This window comes from Vipera berus (genome assembly GCF_964194415.1).
Source record: "Vipera berus genome assembly, chromosome: W".
NCBI lineage: Eukaryota > Metazoa > Chordata > Lepidosauria > Squamata > Viperidae > Vipera > Vipera berus.
This window is the reverse complement of record NC_138210.1, coordinates 49,284,269-49,302,346: the sequence shown is the minus strand read 5'-3', so window position 1 is coordinate 49,302,346 and position 18,078 is coordinate 49,284,269.

Below are 18,078 nucleotides of genomic sequence, written 5' to 3'. Positions count from 1 at the left end.
CTTCCAGATTCTATTCTATTCTATTCTATTCTATTCTATTCTATTCTATTATTCTATTCTATTCTATTCTATTCTATTCTATTCTATTCTATTCTATTCTATTCTATTCTATTGTGTGAAAAATGGCCATAAATGGTCACTTTTTTAGTGCTGTTGTAACTTCAAATGGTCACTAAATGAAGTGTACATTGAGGACTACCTACCTGTCTGTACTAATTATAACTCTTAACTTCAGTGATTCACTTAACAACTGTAGCATGAAAGGTCATAAAATGGGGCAAAAATCACTTAACAGATGTCTCGCTTAGCAACAGAAATTTGGGGGTCAATTGTGGTCATAAGTTGAGGACTACCTGTATCTTCCTACAAACCCCATTGGAAGCAGAAGGGATGAAAATGGCTGTTGCTTGAAAATGGCTGTCTGCCAGGTGGAGAATTCTGGGAGTTGAAGTCCAGATGTCTTCAAGCTGCCAAAGTTAAGAAACATTACCCTAAGCAGAAGGCAGAGGAGATATTCAGCTTTGATGGCCATCTTTGCCATTTACCACAGGTAGTCCTTGAATTACTTGAACCCTGCAATCCTTGAACCCTGCAATTACGATCTTTAGTCGTGATGGTCAAAAAGCAGGTCATCACGTAACTAGATCCGATTTTATGACCTTTTTTTTGAAGCTTTCGTTAAGTAAGCCCATTGTTCTCTATGGGGCATTTTTTGCCAGAAACCAGAAGTTAAAACACTGATTTTCCTCCCCCCAAAACCTTGTAAATCACAGTCACATTGACTGCAAGTCACTGCAAACGAATGTAAAGTGCCTGAAATGCATTCCCGTGACGGGAGGGGAAGGGAGAATGAGCAGATGTCAGAACTTGAAAACTGGGTTGTAAGTAGCTTTTTTCAGATCCATCGTAACTTTGAACTGCCAGCGATGCCCTCGATGTGATGTCCAGTTGCCTGGAAGCAGTACGGATTTGGATGGGGAAGAACAGGCTCCAGCTCAACCCGGCCAAGACTGAGTGGCTTTACGTACCGGCATCTCGACTTGTCCAAGAGGTTCCATCTTTGGTTATGGGAGGAGAGGTGTTACCTCCCATTGATAGGGCACGCAACTTAGGCGTCCTCCTGGACTCACGACTCAGTTTTGAAGATCATATTGGAGTCGTGGCCAGGGGGGCATTTGCCCAGATTCGCCTGGTGCGCCAGTTGCGCCCCTATCTGGACCGGGATGCTCTACGTACAGTCACTCATGCACTTGTTACCTCCCGGATAGATTACTGCAATGCTCTCTACATGGGGCTGCCCTTGAAGACCACCCGGAGGCTCCAGCTGGTGCAGAATGCGGCCGCGCGGGTAGTGATGGGAGCATCCCGATACTCCCATATTACACCCCTCCTGCGTGAGCTGCATTGGTTACCGGTTGTCTTCCGGGTGAGATTTAAGGTGCTGGTTCTTACCTTTAAAGCCCTACATGGCCTAGGTCCGGGATATTTGCAGGACCGTCTGCTGCCGGGAACGACTTCCCATCACCCAGTGCGCTCACACAGAGAGGGCCTCCTCAGGGTACCGTTGGCTAGACAATGTCGGCTGGCGACCCCCAGGGGGAGGGCCTTCTCTGTGGGAGTGCCAGCCCTGTGGAACCAGCTCCCCCCTGAGCTCCGGATGGCCCCAGATCTCCAGTCCTTTCGCCGCGGCCTTAAAACTTTCCTTTTTCATCAGGCTGTCCTGGACTGACGACAGGGTTTTTTAAAATGTTTTTTAATTTTTAATTGTTTAGTTTAACTTATTTATTGGGGCTGTTTATTTAATTTCTTTTAACTTTTGTATTGTTGTTTTTATTGTTGTTAGCCGCCCTGAGTCCTTCGGGAGATAGGGCGGCATATAAGTCCCAAAAATAAATAAATAAATAAATAAATAAGTTGAGGACTATCTACATAATGACTATTTTTTCCCTTCTAATTTAGGGCCCCCCTGCTACAGTTGTTAAATTTCCAATGCTCTCCATTCTCCAAAGCAAATGACTGTCCTGAATTCTTTTAGAACTCCTTTCTCCAAAAGACCATAGTTCAAATTGTTCTTTTAGTTATAGGAACTGTAATTCAACACACCTGGAAATTGTCAAAAAAATTTTTTTAGCTCCTGGGAAAAAGAGGAGGATAAAAATGGTTTAGTGTTAATGTTGGGGCTGGTATCCAGCTTGAGAACAAATCCTTTTCGATTAAAATGATTAAGCTTTGGACTTTCTCAGTTCTAGAAAACAACAAATATATTTATGGCTGTTTGGATATTCTTTACCCTTCTTGTTCTCCTGCACAGTAAATACTTAGTTTAACAAGACATCAGATTTGTCATTTAACAGACATATATGACAGACAAAATCTGTCCTTGCTCAAGATGTGTTTGCCTGCGTGTAAAATCCCATCTGCCACTTGTAAAGTACACACACATGAAATCCCACTTGGATTTAGTGGACATTCTGCTTTAATGGATGCTTCTCGGCTCCCATCAGTGCATTAAATTGAAGGTTTGCTCCATTTGTGCCCCAAGTATTAATTTAGACTTAATCAGTTTAGAGGAGGAACTTTTCATTGAACAAGTTATAATAATTGAATAGTGCAAAGACAGGGTCTGAAAAAGCCACTTGAGGTTTATAGTGCAAAAAAAAAAAGACTTTATGGTAATACAATTTTTAATCACAGTTTTTATCCTTAAAGCTAATTTTAGTTAATCAGGTTTTATTTTTACCTTCCGCCAGATAGAAGGGCTCCATTTATTTATTGTACCTCACTTTAATGATTTTTATAAATAACTCAGATGGTGAACATTTCCAACACTTCCTCCTCTTATTTCCAACACTTTTCTTATTTTCCCCACAACAACCACTTTGTGAGGTGAATTGGGCTGAGAAAGAGTGACTGGCTCAAAGTCACCCCAGTTGGCTTTCCTGCTTAGGGTGGGACTAGAACTCACAGTCTCCTGCTTTCTCGCCTGGTGCCTTAACCACTGGACCAAACTGGGCCCCATAAGTTTTATCCATTTGTAGTACAAGCCACCTTGAAAGATCTGAGAACATTTACATAGAAATTCCAAATTGCCAAGGGTTTGCTGGTGGTGAATTTTCCACGCAATATTTTTTAGCGTTGAGTGCCAGGAAGGAACATATCACTGTGAACATATAACTGTGAAAGGGATCTCGGAGTCCTAGTGGACAATCACTTAGATATGAGCCAGCAGTGTGCTGCAGCTGCCAAAAAAGCCAACACAGTGCTAGGCTGCATTAACAGAGGGATAGAATCAAGATCAAGTGAAGTACTAATACCACTTTACAATGCCTTGGTAAGGCCACACTTGGAATACTGCATCCAGTTTTGGTCACCACGAGGTAAAAAAGATGTTGAGATTAGAAAGAGTGCAGAGAAGAGCAACAAAGATGATTAAGGGGCTGGAGGCTAAAACATACAAGGAACGGTTGCTGGAATTGGGTATGTCTAATGAAGAGAAGGACGAGGGAGGACATGATAGCAGTCTTCCAATATCTCAGGGGATGCCCCAAAGAGGAGGGAGTCAAGCTATTCTCCAAAGCGCCCGAAGGCAGGACAAGAAGCAACGGATGGAAACTAGTCAAGGAGAGAAGCAACCTAGAACTAAGGAGAAACTTCCTGACAGTTAGAACAATTAACCAGTGGAACAACCTGCCTCCAGAAGCGGTGAATGCTCCAACACTGGAAGTTTTTAAGAAGAGACTGGACAGCCATTTGTCTGAAAGGGTATAGGGTTTCCTGCCTGAGCAGGGGGTTGGACTAGATGATCTCCAAGGTCCCTTCCAACTTCTTTTTTTTTAAGATTTGGATGAGAAACCACCAGGTGGGGTCCCCCCCCCGGTCTCTACTTTTGCTCCTTTGCTCGCCAAGATGTCCCAACCAGAGAAAAGGAAGTCAAAATTTCCACTCTCACCTCTTCTGAATTCTCCCCTCGCATAAATGGTTTCACTAAGCAAGCGAAGCTCTTCTGCTTCCAGCGGTCAATTGTACCAGTCAGTTGATAAGACCTGGATCCTTTTCTCAGTTAGTACAATGCAAAGTTTGTAAATATGCTACCTTGTTCAGAAAAAGCTGGCAGCTCGTTCTGAAGACTAGTCTGTTGGGGGAATTAGGCTGAGTGCCTTAGGGGCCTAGAATATACTCCCAGCGATGCAGCTTTTTGCTGTGAGTGCCCACAATATATACTCACAATGGTATGAGACATGCCCATTGGCCACCAAAGGTTGGAAACTCGGGCTTGTTATTGATCGATTGATTCATTTTATTGTTGTTAGCTACTAAAAAAAAAGGGACGCGGTGGCTCAGTGGGTTAGGACGCTGAGCTTGTCGATCAGAAGGTCGGCAGTTTGGCGGGTCGAATCCCGAGTGCCGCATAACAGAGTGAGTGCCTGTTACTCGTCCCAGCTTCTGCCAACCTAGCAGTTCGAAAGCACGTAAAAATGCAAGTAGAAAAATAGGGACCACTACGGTGGGAAGGTAACAGCGTTCCGTGCGCCTTTGGCATCTAGTCATGCCGGCCACATGACCACGGAGACGTCCTCGGACAAGCGCTGGCTCTTCGGCTTTGAAACAGAGATGAGCACCGGCCCCTAGAGTCGGAAACGACTAGCACGCATGTGCGGGGGACCTTTACCTTTACCTTACTAAAAAAAAAAACTTCTCTCTGTTCCCACAAGGTTCATAGGCAAAGTGGTCTTCGCTTGCAAGATTTTATGGGTGCCGATAGCTCATCCATCTGGAAGTCTCCGGCACAGAGAAATTTTATTTGAATGACTTATCTTTCTAGCCAGATGTTGTGCAACTGGTCCACCAGGGGGCAGCACTCGGATACAGTATCACAACTAGGAGATGTTTCATGCAATCTGTATAATCTGCAATAGCAAAAAAAACAACAAAAAAACAAAAACACCATTGTTACTGAATGAAAGCGCGGCTGTCTCTGAATGCTAACCGTGCATTTCTTCCCATTGAAGTCATAGAGGGTGGGTGGGAATTGTTTGGATGAGTGTCAGGTTATGAAGTCAGCGGGAACCCTGTGGCTGTTTCAGTTCCCAGGAAGAAGAATCATTTGTTTTTGAGATGAGAGGCTGCATAAAACTGATAGATAAATAAATAAGCAAGGGAGTGGCCCATGCACCGTAGCAATCGGATTGATTTTGCTTAACAACTTCTTTAGCTCCAACCATTGTAGGCCTGTAGTTTAGCCCAGTTTTTTTAAAAAAAAAACTTACCAATTTTAAGATGAATGGACTTCAACTCCGAGAATTCCTCAGCAGTGCCCATCTTAAAATTGACAAACTTGAAAAACTGGTTTGGCCTATTGGGAACCAGGATTTGAATCAAACCACGATTAGGCAAAGTATGCTCGGGTGCAGTGTGGGAACATGGCAAAGGTATAGGGCAGGGGTAGGCAACCTTGGCTCTTTTTATGACTCGTGGACTTCAACTCCCAGAATTCCTGAGCTAGCATGGCTCAGCTTGCAAAGTCTCCCTTTCCCCTCAGCAAGGCTGGCTCAGGAATTCTGGGAGTTGAAGTCCACAAGTCATAAAAGAGCCAAGGTTGCCTAGGGTATTCTCCATTTTGAAATTCCTGGCATAATCTACAAACGGAGAAAAAGGTAAGACCAAAACTGGATGCAGTATTCCAAGGGTGGCCTTACCAAGGCCTTGTAAAGTGGTATTAATACTTCACGTGATCTTGATTCTATCCCTCTGTTAATGCAGCCTAGCACTGTGTTGGCTTTTTTGGCAGCTGCAGCACACGGCTGGCTCATATTTAAGTGATTGTCCACTAGGACTCCGAGATCCCTCTCACAGTTATATGGCTAGATGTTGGTTAAGGATCAGGGAGACCCAGTTTCTAATCACCCTCCAGTAAATGGAAGCTCCCTGGAGAACTTCAGGCCAAACACCCTCTCTCAACCCAACCTACTTCACAGAGTCGTTGTAGATAATTGCACGTGACCAGAATGAATAGTAGTACTTAGTACTTAGACTTATATTCCGCTTCACAGTGCTTTATAGCCCTCTCTTAGCGGTTTACAGAGTCAGCATATTGCCCCCAACAATCTGGATCCCCCCAAAGGTGCTTTTTTCTTGAGGCAAGTGGACTTTCTTGCTGTTCTTTGAAGACATTTCTCTTCTCATCCAAGAAGCTTCTTCAGCTCTGACTGGACCGTGCTGTCAGAGCTGAAGAAGCTTCTTGGATGAGAAGCGAAACGTTTTCAAAGGAAAACAAGAGAGTCCACTTGCCTCATGAAAAAAGCACCTTTGGGACAACCGTGACCTGGATGACTGAGAATCTCCATAGACAATCTGGGTCCTCATTTTACCAATCTCGGAAGGATGGAAGGCCAAGTCAAACTTGAGCCGGTCAGAATCGAACTGCAGGCAGTTGGCAGAATTAGCCTGCATTCTAACCACTGTGCCACCATGGCTCTTAGGACAATTATCAGTTAATTTATAGCAGGACAGGAAACGACACCACAGCAGCTGCTGTTCATTGTCTTTTTTCCAGTGAAAACTGGAAGTCATTGTTGGACGTTTGCTCTACACATGTGCTGAATACCCAAACCTCTGGCACCTGGGTGTACAGCAATGGCGATATGGCAGAAAGAGAGTGTCCAATTACTCACCCACTGATAAACTCTCAGATCTAAAGCACACCCATGCATATCGATCACCAAAAGTGCCCTTAATTCAGGCTTTATGCCTAAGCAGTAGGAGGTGACTAGCTTTCCTTTCTCTGGACATGCCTCCATCATATTCAGAGAATATTTTCCTGGGTGTTGTGTCAACCATGCTGGAGTGATCCTGAAGAGCCTGGTTGTGTCACCCCTACACAATGTTTATCCTTCTGCTTCTCTTCTTGGCTTGGCCACCCTGTCGCATCCAAGTTCTTTTGCATGGGTTTGCATTTAGCAAAATGCAGTTTGCTTTGACTCCATCCAGGGTCCTGAATTGGAGCTTGAAACCCAGGTCAGATTCTGTGCAGTTTAGTTGTTGACAGTTTCACACATTTGGAGGTCACCTGCTGGCTTAGAACTGGGCCAGGCACTCCCGGTCTTTTAAGCGTCAGATTTTCAGCAGTGTCCACACAAGTGCCAATTCATCAGTAGGTTAAGTTAGGCCAGGGGTAGGCAACCTTGGCTCTTTTATGACTCGTGGACTTCAACTCCCAGAATTCCTGAGCCAGCCATGCTGAGGGGAAAGGGAGAGTTTCCAAGCTGAGCCATACTGGCTCAGGAATTCTGGGAGTTGAAGTCCACAAGTCATGAAAGAGCCAAGGTTGCCTATCCCTGAGTTAGACAGTCCTCATCCCATTATATACGGCTTTAGTCAGACCTTTAGTAGTCCTTGACCTATGACCATTACTGTATGTTGCTAAGTGAGAAATTTGTTTTGCCCCATTTTACGGCTTTTCTTGCCACATTTGTTAAGCGGATCACTGCAGTTCTTAAGTTAGTAATCCGGCTGTGAACTGAATCTGGCTTCCCCATTGACTTGGCTTGTCAGAAAGATCTCAAAAGAGGATCACCTGATCCCAGAATCCTGCAACCGTCATGAAGATGAACCAGTTGTCAAGTATCTGAATGTAAATCACATGACCACGGGGATGCTGCAACGGTCACAGTGTGAAAAACGGTCCTAGCTCACCTTTTCCAGTGCTGTTGTAATTTCAAACAGTCACGAAATGAACTGTTCTAAGTCAGGGACTACCTGTACTATGTCCAGTTCTGGAGGCATGCTAAAGGTAAAGAGAGTCCCTGTGGATTTTACTCTGCTAATCGTTGCCAACTATAAGGTCCAGTGCTCATCTCCGATTCAAGGCCATTGAGCCAGCAGTGTCCAAAGACATTTCTCTAGTCATGTGACCAGCATGACATCACAGACTGCTGTTATTTTCCCACTGATGTGGTACCTATTTATCTACTCGCATTTGCATGCTTTCGAACTGCCAGGTTGGCAGGAGCTGGGGCAAGGATGGTAGCTCACCCTGTTGCTTGGTGCTTGGGTTTCGAACCCTGAGCTGCTGGCTTTCCAGCTGACAAAAAGGTTTTATAAGTTTGAGCGAGTCCAAAGACAAGCAACAAAATTCTGGTGCAAGGGGTGAGGGACAAAATATCAAGAGAGGCTGGCAGAACTGAATATTTACAGCCTGGAGGACCTGGTGGGGGCACGTTTGAAACCGTTAAATATATTGAGGGTGTGAATAAGGTTCTAGAAGGCAATATTTTCAACATTAAGCAAAAATCAAGAACACGGGGGCATAACCTCAAAATGACAGGAGGAAAGTTCAAAAGTCATGTTAGAAAGTGTGACTTCCCAGAAAGAGTAGTGGAAGCTTTGAACCAACTTCCAGCAGACAGAGAGGGTTGATCATCAGTAACTGAGTTTAAACATGCTTGGAATACACACATGTCCATCATCCAACAAAAAATAATAAAAAATAAAGGGCAGACTTGCTATCAGTTTTCTGTTTCAATGTTTCTGACTTTGAACAAATTAAAAAGCAAGCTAAGTCTCCTTTGGGCTGCAGAAATGTCCAAAAATTCCACAAAATCCCTTAGAATAAAATAGAAAATAGCTAGTGGGCTGCAGCACTCACCCCTCATGGACTGTGTGTGTGTGTGTGTGAGAGAGAGAGACAGAGACAGAGAGAGAGAGAGAGAGAGAGAGAGAGAGAGAGAGAGAGAGAGAGAGAGAGAGAGAGAGAGAGAGAGAGAGAGAGAGAGAGAGAGAGAGAGAGAGAGAGAAGAGTTGTGATTTGCTACCTGAGAAATAGATATTTTCTGTGGCTCCCTTACCAACTGTAGTAGCCAATTCTTTGCCTACTCTATTAACTTGACTAGGATTAGGGATATAGGTTTTTAGCCACAAATGATGGTTGACAAGCCACATTGAATTAGCACAACATGCTGAGCTCAAAGGAAATAAAGGTAGGCTATAGGGTTTTCAACCAGATCTGGTCAAACCAATGTCTGATCACCATTCATCTTGGTTATCTTCTGCACCTCAGAAGACTCTGAAATTTGGTGTATCTAAGCCAAAGTCTTGCGCAACAAGGTAAATCCAGGGTGATGAGGCAAATCAATCATTTCATGACACAAAGGTACTTTCTTTCAAAGGACAACTGGACTTCCTTGTTTTTCTAGAAGATGTTTCGCTTCTCTTGTAAGAAGCTTCTTCAGTTCTGACTGAATGGTGGAGAATAGAAGGATTGTTACTCCTTGCAATCATGTGGTTGTTACGATTCTTTCTCAGAGTCGTTGAGGCCACTTGGAGGTCTATCTGTGCCCTCAGGGTCACCTGACTCCTGTAGTCTGCAATTTTTTCTGGAAATTTATTTATTTATTTATTTTTGGGACTTATATGCCGCCCTATCTCCCGAAGGACTCAGGGCGGCTAACAACAATAAAAACAACAATACAAAAGTTAAAAGAAATTAAATAAACAGCCCCAATAAATAAGTTAAACTAAACAATTAAAAATTAAAAAACATTTTAAAAAACCCTGTCGTCAGTCCAGGACAGCCTGATGAAAAAGGAAAGTTTTAAGACCGCGGCGAAAGGACTGGAGATCCGGGGCCATCCGGAGCTCAAGGGGGAGTTGGTTCCACAGGGCTGGCGCTCCCATAGAGAAGGCCCTCCCCCTGGGGGTCGCCAGCCGACATTGTCTAGCCGACGGCACCCTGAGGAGGCCCTCTCTGTGTGAGCGCACTGGGCAATGGGAAGTCGTTCCCGGCAGCAGACGATCCTGCAAATATCCCGGGCCTAGGCCATGTAGGGCTTTAAAGGTAAGTACCAGCACCTTAAATCTCACCCGGAAGACAACCGGTAACCAATGCAGCTCACGCAGGAGGGGTGTAATATGGGAGTATCGGGATGCTCCCATCACTACCCGCGCGGCCGCATTCTGCACCAGCTGGAGTCTCTGGGTGGTCTTCAAGGGCAGCCCCATGTAGAGAGCATTGCAGTAATCTCTATGGGAGGTAACAACTGCGTGAGTGACCATACGTAGGGCATCTCGGTCCAGATAGGGGCGCAACTGGTGCACCAGGTGAACCTGGGCAAATGCCCCCCTGGCCACGACTCCAATATGATCTTCAAAACTGAGTCATGAGTCCAGGAGGACGCCTAAATTGCGTGCCCTATCAACAGGAATTCTTTCATACTCTTGCACACTCCTGTACAAAAGCATTTCCAGAAAAAAAATGCAGGTTACAGGAGTCAGGTGACCCCAAGGGTACAGATAAATCTCCAAGTGGCCTCAATGACTCTTAGAAAGAGGGCTAGTGACCACATGACTTTGAAGATACTGCAAATCCTTCCATTCTCCACCATTCAGTCAGAACTTGGGTGAGAAGTGAAACATCTTACAAGTTAACCATCTGATGTAACGTATGATGTAATGTTGGGAATGACTCAGCAGGGTCTATGTCCCTTTAAGAGCAAGCAGGGTCTGTATCTCTTTAAGAGCCTCTGTATAAAAGGGAAGGCTCTGCAGATGTGTGCTCTGTCTTTTGTTTTCCTGCTGTAACTGTTATGTGTTGGAGCCTGCTGTATTAACCCATGTATGTATATTGTTCCTGATGTATGATATTGTAGATAGTTTAAGATAAACTACCATTTTAATATAGACCACTGTTTACTGTGTTTACTCCTGGGTTATCCCAGTGCAATAAGATTGTGCATGCTCTGACAGTTCTCTGCTCCGTATCTCTGATACATATCTCTATATCTCCCTGTATTTGAGGGGCTGCCACAAAGAAGAAGGTGTCAACCTATTCTCCAAAGCACCAAAGGGCAGGACAAGAAACAATGGTTGGAAACTGACCAAAGAGAATTAAGGAGAAACTTCCTGACAGTGAGGACAATTAACCAGTGGAACAGCTTACCCCCAGAAACTGTGGGTGGCCCATCACTGGAGATTTTTAAGAAGAGACTAGACCAGGGGTCTTCAAACTTGGCCCTTTTATGACTTGTGGACTTCAACTCCCAGAATTCCTCAGCCAAGGTGCCTGGCTGAGGAATTCTGGGAGTTGAAGTCCACAAGTCATAAAAGGGCCAAGTTTGAAGACCCCTGGACTAGACAGTCATTTGTCTGAAATGGTATAGGTTCTCCTGCTCGAGCAGGGGGATGGACTAGAAGACCTCTAAGGTTCTATTCTATTCTATTCTATTCTATTCTATTCTATTCTATTCTATTCTATTCTATTCTATTCTATTCTATTCTATTCTTTAAACCTGCGTTTTTCAGACTTGCAACTTTTAAGACTTCAACTCCCAGAATTCCCCAGTCAGTAGTTCACCAAGTAAACCCTTTTGGAAGAGCTTCATTTGCATGACTTTTTCTAAGTAATTTTTCCCCCTTAAAGGTATAACGATGATTCATTCTGCTAAAAGGAAAAAGAAATCTATTTTTAGCCCTCTAGCATTCCATCACAGAGCTGAGGGACAGTCGTTTATTTCTCGTTAAATCATTAAAGCATTTCCTGCTTTGGGCAGTAAAGAATGATTTGAAAAATCCACAGGTCTGGCCCATGCTGTTTATCAGAGATGTTCTTTTGATTGATGATTAAAGTTTAGGGGATTCTTGCTTCAGCAGTTGTAATGAGTTTGTGGGGTTTTTTTTAAGGAAGTGTGGAAAGTCAGCCTCCCCCCCCCCCCTGAGAAAGAAATATTTTTGGAAAGAGGCAGAATATATTTCCCTAAAGAATTTTAAAAGCAGAAACCAACACCGCCCCCAAGTCTCTCTGTCCCAAGCAGAAACCAAGTCTGCAGAATTGGAGATGTGATAATCTTGTCAGAAAGACTGGAGTCAGGAAACTGGGATTAGGAAGAAAGGTCCCTTGAATCAACAATCCCTCACACCAAATAATCCAACAGTCATCAGCCACAGCCCCAGGGAAGCGGGATATGACCTTTGGGACATAATAGGATTAACCCACCACCATCAGAATACCAGAAAGGCACACTCAGACTCAGGTCGAAGTTCATGCCACAGGAACAACTCCAAACAAAAGGCTCAAGAAGGTATAAAAACCCACTCCCTACATGTGCTCTCTCTCTCTCTTTGCTTCCAGAGCCATCTTTCTGTCTGGCTCTCCTCTTCAATAAACTGCAACCTTCTTTCTAAAGCAGTCGCCATGTTGTTTATTCCCGGCTTGGACTGAACCATGATGAAGACTTTTCCTTCAACAGAAAAGGAATGGGAAATTTGTTCATTTTTTGAGATAACGTAAAATAAGCATGTTGAACCAAAGGGATGTTCTGGCCTCCTTTTTTTTTTTTTTTGAAGAGGAGCAGAAATTTAGTGGCAAACAAGAATTTGGGGAAATTGAGCCAAAGAGCCAACCATAGGTCTCTACGATCTTGGCAAGACTAGCCCTCTGCTATCTCTAATCTTACAATGTTGGGTTCAGATTGCGAAGTAGGTAAGCAGTTGTTAAGCCTCTGAGATCATTGCTGCCTCCTCTGGCTTGAACACCAGACAGTGAAGAAGTGAAGAAATGTCAGCTTGTTTGAAAGCATGGCTTGATCTTCTCAGGAATTATGACACCTGAATAAACCAGAAATTGCAGTTTCTGAGTAGATTGGAATCTTTGGGTGGATATTAGGAGCTTCCGGGATGAATATGTTATCCTGGCCTTGTTCAAAGTGTAGAATGATGTCTATGGTAGCTTGCCTGGGAATACTCTATGCCTTGAAGTTTGAGTTGACCCATCTGCAGCAGTGTTTCTCAACCTTGGCAACTTTAAGATGTATGGACCTCAGCTCCTAGAATTCCCCAGGCTGGTCTAGACATTGATCTGGTCTAGTCATTCACAGCTTAGGAGTGGTTGGCCTAAGGAGAATTTAACAGCAGTTAAGCCTGTTGTTAATTCCCAGCAACCTGTCGGGAATTCTGGGAGTTGAAGTTCAAACATCTTAAAATTACCAGGCTGAGAAACACTGACCTAGAGATATTTTAACTTCTGCCAGATCCTTCCTTCCTTCCTTCCTTCCTTCCTTCCTTCCTTCCTTCCTTCCTTCCTTCCTTCCTTCCTTCCTTCCTTCCTTCCTTCCTTCCTTCCTCCCAGGCATTTAGGCCAAGAGATGTAACCAGCTTTGTTTGAGGATTGACTTTTTTTTCATTTTTCCTGTTATCTGAGTCAATTTTTTTTTGGATTGCTAATTTTTACTGTTGGCTTTACTGTAATCCTTGTAGATTGTCCAGATCCATGGCACTGAGATGGGCAGCTGTACAGATTGTTTAAATCAATATTGCCAAACTTTCCAATGGGTTATGTCTGGTTTGTGATAACCTGCTAACTGAACCCGTTATGTCTACTTCAACACACATTGGTTAAAGCCAATTATGATTTATAATTAACAGAATGACAGAGTTGTAAGGGAACTTGGAGGTCTTCTAGTCCAAGCCCTGCTCAAGCAGGAAACCCTATACCAGGGGTAGGCAACCTTGGCTCTTTTATGACTCGTGGACTTCAACTCCCAGAATTCCTGACCCAGCATGGCTCAGCTTGGAAACCTCTCCCTTTTCCCTCAGCATGGCTGGCTCAGGAATTCTGGGAGCTGAAGTCCACGAGTCATAAAGCGGCCTAAGGCCTAGGCCAGGGGTAGGCAACCTTGGCTCTTTTATGACTCGTGGACTTCAACTCCGAGAATTCCTGAGCCAGCATGGCTCAGCTTGGAAACCTCTCCGTTTTCCCTCAGCATGGCTGGCTCAGGAATTCTGGGAGTTGAAGTCCACGAGTCATAAAAGAGCCAAGGTTGCCTACCCCTGCCCTATACCATTCTGGATAAATGACTGTCCAATCTCTTTTTAAAAACTTAACAGTGTTGGAACACCCACAACCCACAATAGTGTGTAAATCAAGAAATATCCCTGATCTGAATTGCCAAAAAACGGTGACCACGAGTTAGATTTCCATAGCTTTTGCTGCCATTTAGTATCGTCCAGATTTTTGCAGGCCGAATATGGTTGTCTTCCACACCTCTCTTGTAATCAACATAGTTACCTTTGTCACCAACATCACAGGGAATATCTTATTCATCAGATCTGCCGCTTAGAATCCTTCCCACCTCTAGCAGTGACTGTGGAGAAAGTGAAACCAATAAAGAATATAAAATAATCATTTGGGAATGTAACATTAAAGGGATGAAATGTAACAGGTTATTTGTTTTACAAGCTATAAAAACATAAACCTCTTTCCTCCTTGATTCGGGCATAATTCCTCTGAAAGTCATTTACAACAAGCGACAGCTTCCTTCTGATCTAATGATGGCGCTAAGAAAGAACGGGGAGGGAGGAAAATTTTGTAAAAAGTCCCTTTTGCTTTGCTTAGTTAGCTCAGCACTGTGGGACATAATTCTCCCCCCTCCCCAGAATTTCCAGACAGTGGAGATTAATTCTTTGATTCCTCTGGCCTTTCCAATTCCTCTAAGATCTGTTTGGGTCCCTTAAATCAGGGCTTTTCAACCTTTTCACCCATTGTACCACTTTTAGGATATGGCAACATCCGAGTACTGCCAGTCTAGGCGACTGGGGTCAAAAACTTGATGACCCAAAAAAAAGAAAAAAAGGGATGAAGTACAGGTAGTCCTTGACTTACAACAGTTCGCTTAGTGACTGTTCGAAGTTACAATGGCACTGAAAATAGTCCCCCCCCCCCGAAGCCACAGCCGAGCAAGACACCTGCCTGCCCACCCGGTGGTGCTCTTCCTCCTGTCCAAGGTTTTCATTGTTATGAGCATTTCTGTTGAGGATTGGCAGAGGGGGTGGGGTGGGTGTGGGTATTTGGTTTTTATTCCCCCCCCCCCCGCTGGGTGTTTGCAGCAGGTTTTGGTCACTTCATATGACCCTGGGACACTGTGACCGTCATAAATATGAATCAGTTGCCAAGCATCTGAATATAAATCACAAGACCCTGGAGATGCTGCAACATTCCAGCTGATCGGCGCTTCTTCTGGGCTCAGCAAAAGTGCTGGGATTAGCGCCGAGCTCCAGCTGGACCCTGGTGCTGATCCTGGTGCTTCCACTGAGCCCTGACAGCCCCGAAAAAGCGGTGATCCTGGCCTCTTCCGCTGAGCCCTGACAGCCCTGCAGCTCCAGCCATCTTTCATTCAGGCTTGTGCGGTGCTGCCACCGGTTCAGCTCATTCCCCTCCCCCGCTACCACTTTTCTAGGATGGTCACATACCACCTGCCAGGTGCCAATGTACCACAGGTGGTACCTGTACCACTGGTTGAAAAGCCCTGTATTGTGTAGTGGGTCTGACGCAAGGAAGAGACGCCAGCTGGTGTGTGAGTTCAGCTCTTTATTGGAGGGGGGTAGCGAACTGGGGAATGAGGGTTACCTGGCCTCCTTAAATACCTAGCCAGGTAAGCAGACAGCCAATGGGGTTGGCCCTAGGTTTCCCGCCGAAACTGGGTTTCCCGCCAAAACCATTAAGGCCAACGCCCCCTGGTGGCTGTTGCTATGCAGGTGCCTGCATACATAACACCCTGCCTTAAATTTCACATTTGCAAAGTGATTTTATCCATGGATTTTCATTTTATTCCTACTGCACGCAGTTGGGCTTATTCTCAACATGAGTGTGGGGAATGAATTGTATGTGTCTCTGAATCTTGGATAACAACTCCCATCCTCCCAACTCTTCCTAGAGATGCTGGGCCAATGAGCGTCCCACCCATTCCCTATTGTGGGAAGAATTAAGAGAAAGAAATATTTTGGGGGATATTAAAAAGGGCAGAATATTATATTTCCTCAAAGGATCTTAAAAAAGCAGAAAAACATGCCCAGTTTTTCTTAATAGCCCCAAGTCTCCCTCCCCCATGCAGAAACCAGCTCTGTAGAAATGCAGATGTGATAATCCTATCAGAAAGACTGGCACCTGGATGCTTAGAGCTGATGGGATTAGAAAAATAAAGATCCCTAGAATCAACAGTCCCTCACACCAAAAAAATCCAACACAGGACATAGTCATCAGCCACAGCCCCAGGGAAGCGGGATATGACCCTTGGGACATAATAGGATTAACCCACCACCATCAGAATACCAGAAAGGCACACTCAGACTCAGGTCAAAGTTCATGCCACAGGAACAACTCCCAAAAAAAGCTCAAGAAGGTATAAAAACCCACCACTCCCTACCACATGTGGTCAGTTTTTCCCAGAGCCATCTTTCTGTCTGGGTCTCCTCTTCAATAAACTACAACCTTCTTTCTAAAGCAGTCCCCATTTTATTTATTTCCGGCTTGGACTGGACTGTGATGAAGATTTTTCTTTCCGCAGTAAATTTGGTAAAGTAAATATATGCAAGAGAGTTGCTATTTTTATGCTAGATAATATTATTATAATATTATTAATATTATCTTTCCAGAGCATGATACCATAGTCTCTCAAGACTAAAGGATGCCAATGATGATGATGAATATTATTATTTCATTTGGTCTCAGCCCACTGTGTGAACCTGGGGATATACCGTAGTTTATGACCCCTGTTTCTTAGGTCTGCACAATCTGTGGCTTGTTTGACAAACTGTGGTTAAAACAAAGGTGGCTTAATATATCTGATTGCAAGATCTTTCTATACATATAGGCTATTTATACATTTATACGATGCTATATACTATAAATACATCGTAGAGTTAAATAAGAAGAAATAAAATACACAAGGATATTTAAGAAAGTACAAAGCAGAGCGAGGATGATACAGCAAATGTAATTCAGAATTAGTTTGCTAGCATTTAAGGTGCAACCAACCAATTTGTTGCCTGGAAGTCATTAGTACAATGTTTATGATTTAATAATATTTTAATATTATTATTATTATTTGGACTGCAGGTATATCTAATTGCAGTACATGGCCAGTGCTCACCACTAATTGATGATAATGAATTCTAAAGAATTCAAGCCTGTTTGTCTTTCATCTTCCACTTTTTATGCTTCAAACAGAGTCAAGGAGGTTGAGGAACGTGACTGGCAAAAGGAGGTGGCGGAGACCCATATCTCCTGATACTAGGCCAGCTCTTTTAACTCAATGTTTCTTAACCTTGGCAATGATAAGAATTCCCTAGCATCTTTGGGCAACATCCTTGACTATCTGTAGATGTATACCTCTACTTCCTACTTACCTTCATTTACCTGATAGCACATCCTAATGGAGTACTGAACTATAAAGGTAAAGGTAAAGGTTCCCCCGCACATGCGTGCTAGTTGTTTCCAACTCTAGGGGCCGGTGCTCATCTCCGTTTCAAAGCCGAAGAGCCAGCACTTGTCCGAGGACGTCTCCGTGGTCATGTGGCCAGCATGACTAGACGCCAAAGGCGCACGGAACGCTGTTACCTTCCCACCGTAGTGGTCCCTATTTTTCTACTTGCATTTTTACGTGCTTTCGAACTGCTAGGTTGGCAGAAGCTGGGACGAGTAACAGGCACTCATTCTGTTACACAGCACTCGGGATTCGACCCGCCAAACTGCCAACCTTCTGATCGACTAGCTCAGCGTCCTAACCCACTAAGCCACCGCATCCCCTACTGAACTATACAGGTGCACAAAAATGCTGTCTAAAACGTACTGCCCTTTCCTGACATTTGATAGCCGTTATGTCCCTCTGAGAAGACAGCTAATTCTCAACTTCTGACCACAACTGAGGCCAACATTTCTGTTGTTAAGTGAGACATTTCTTAAGTGAATTTCCCCCCATTTTAAGACCTTTCTTGCCGCAGTTGTTTAGGTGAATTGTGAATCTGGCTTCTCCATTGACTTTGCTGGTCAGAAGGTTGCAAAAAGGGAAGGAGCACATGGGGACCTGGGGACACAGCGACGGTCATAAATATGAACCAGTTGCCAAGTATCTGTATTTTGATCACATGATCATGGGGGTGCTGCCAAGGTCCTAACTGTGAAAAATGGTCACAAGTCTCATTTTTTCAGTGCTGTTTTAACTTTGAATGGTCACTAAATGAACTGCTGTAAGTTGAGGATTATCTGTAGAGAGACCCCAGGCAAACATTCATCAATTTTACTTTGTTTCCAGA